Source organism: Bos indicus x Bos taurus, chromosome 3 (genome assembly GCF_003369695.1).
Source record: "Bos indicus x Bos taurus breed Angus x Brahman F1 hybrid chromosome 3, Bos_hybrid_MaternalHap_v2.0, whole genome shotgun sequence".
NCBI lineage: Eukaryota > Metazoa > Chordata > Mammalia > Artiodactyla > Bovidae > Bos > Bos indicus x Bos taurus.
In genome coordinates, this window is record NC_040078.1 from 17531633 (window position 1) to 17533699 (window position 2067).

The following is a 2067-nucleotide window of genomic DNA, read 5'->3' on the forward strand; positions in this document are numbered from 1 at the left end:
CACTCTGCACTTCCTTAGTGAAGGATAAAGAAGTCCATGGACAAGGGAAATTTGTGATATCAGCATGAGTGTGGCAATTTATTTTTGAGATTGCAAGCATGTGGAATTTGGGGTGGCCAATAAGTACATCATGCCAGTCCTGGGATGTTCCCCCTGGGTGGAGCTGCCTGGTCCTTATAAAAGGAGTCTCCATCACAGTGCTGTCATTGTCGTGACGGTCATAGGGACCTTTGGAGCCTCTGGTGAGCACAACTCTTAGAGATCTTTTTGGAACTTGGGTGTTGGGATTAATCCAGAGGTAGAAGTGGCTTTAATTGAAGCAATTAGTGCTCTGTATGGGAAAAGAAAATAATGAGAATTTATGGTAAATTTTTGGTATGTGGACATGAATGCAATCTTAAATGTGAGGAGAAAATGGAGTCAGGTGCACAGTCTTAACCTGAGAGAGAGTAAGGGGGATGAGATACTGTGCTACACCACAGCACACATTAGTTCCAAAGGCACCCTTCTCAGCATCCAATCCCATTGAGTGCCTAGTTTGGGCCTTTGCATTTCTCCCCAGAAGCCCACAGTCAGGTCAGCTTCTCTAGCAACCAAGACATCATGAGACAAATAACTAGAAATTTGTTTGGGGATTGGCTACAAGTTTATTATCCAGCTTATTCTTCAGAGTATGTTTGTATTCATACAACACCTGTGTAGGTAATTTTGTTTTCGAAAATGATAGAAGGAGACACTAATCAGAAAAGACTGAAGATGAGGGCAAAAGATACTAAAAAAAAATGGTGACGAAGCTATAAAAAACCATAAAGACTGTATTAGGAATCAAGAAGTGTCCTTAGTGACAGAAGGGTTGTTGGCACAGCTAAATGTTCTACCGATCGGACTCTCTGCTATGAAGAAAGTTGTCTGTATTTCAGATTCCTTGAGACCCAGGAAGCATGTCTCACCATCCGCATCCCCATCCGCATCCGCATCAGCATCAGCATCAGCATCACCATCAGTGCAAGGAGCCCTGCCATCCACCTCCAATAGTGTGCCCACCCAAGTGCCATGAGCCTTGCCCACCTCATCCATGCCCACCTCCACTGGGCCAGAAGAAATGCCCTCCTGGGCCACCATGCCCACCATGCAAGCAGAAGTGTCCACCCAAGTGGAAGTAACAGCACCAGATTTCATCTGGACCAAGAACAAGATCCAGGCTCTCCCATTGTCCTCCCTTTGGCCATGGTGATGGATTGCATCTTCCTTAATCTCCCTCCTGGACTGACAGCTGGCAGAGAAAAGGCTTGCTTCCTGAAGCTGACACCACGTTGCTGGAAGAGCAGCAGGATCATCGCTTGATCTCTCTTTGCCATCTGTGTGTCCTGTATCCGCACTGTGATCTCTACCCCATGAGCAATTAGCATGTCTATTCTTTGCTTCTCCAATAAAGCATATTCATAGTCCATTATGTATTTCTATCTTTCGTTTTTTTGTTTTTTTGCATATAGTGTTTTTCATCTCTTCTGTCAACTACAGGTATTCTTCTGAGTGTTCCATTTCATTCCCATTGGATTATCAGAATTAGACTTTTCCCTCATTGAGTTCAGCTTTGCCTGAAGTATGTATGTTTGGACTGGACCCATCAAAGAATTCCTTCTTTGGGTTCAGACTTCTTTCTATCTTTGTCTACCTTGAAGACCCTGAGAAGAATTGAATTCTCTCAGTCTCAGTTTCTTTATTTGTAAAACCAGTAGGCAGACTCTATTCAACTCAGTGTACTCATAGAAAATAATTTATTCACAAATGTTTCCCAATTATTAACACATGCCAGGCAGTCTCTTATGTGCTAGGGACATGAGGATGGTGACTAAAAACCTTTTTCCATCTAAACTCTTGAAAGGAGTTTGCACACACGAACACACACACACACACACACACACAGGTGCAGATACAAGGGAAATAATAGTGATGCCTGCGGGTATTTTAGAGACACTGTGTAGAAAAGATTTTCCAAGTGACTTTTAGGGCAAAGACTTGAGTGAAGAGAAGAGTGAGCCTTGAGTGTCTGGGGTACACTGTACC

General features: G+C 43.4%; 1 long non-coding RNA gene across 1 annotated transcript; it reads left to right on the forward strand.

Annotated features, from left to right (window-relative positions):
* Window positions 1-202: 202 nt before the first annotated feature.
* LOC113890439 lies at window positions 203-1453 on the forward strand. Its single transcript, XR_003510493.1, has 2 exons — window positions 203-242; window positions 921-1453. It is a non-coding gene; the product is annotated as an uncharacterized LOC113890439 (long non-coding RNA).
* Window positions 1454-2067: the final 614 nt, after the last annotated feature.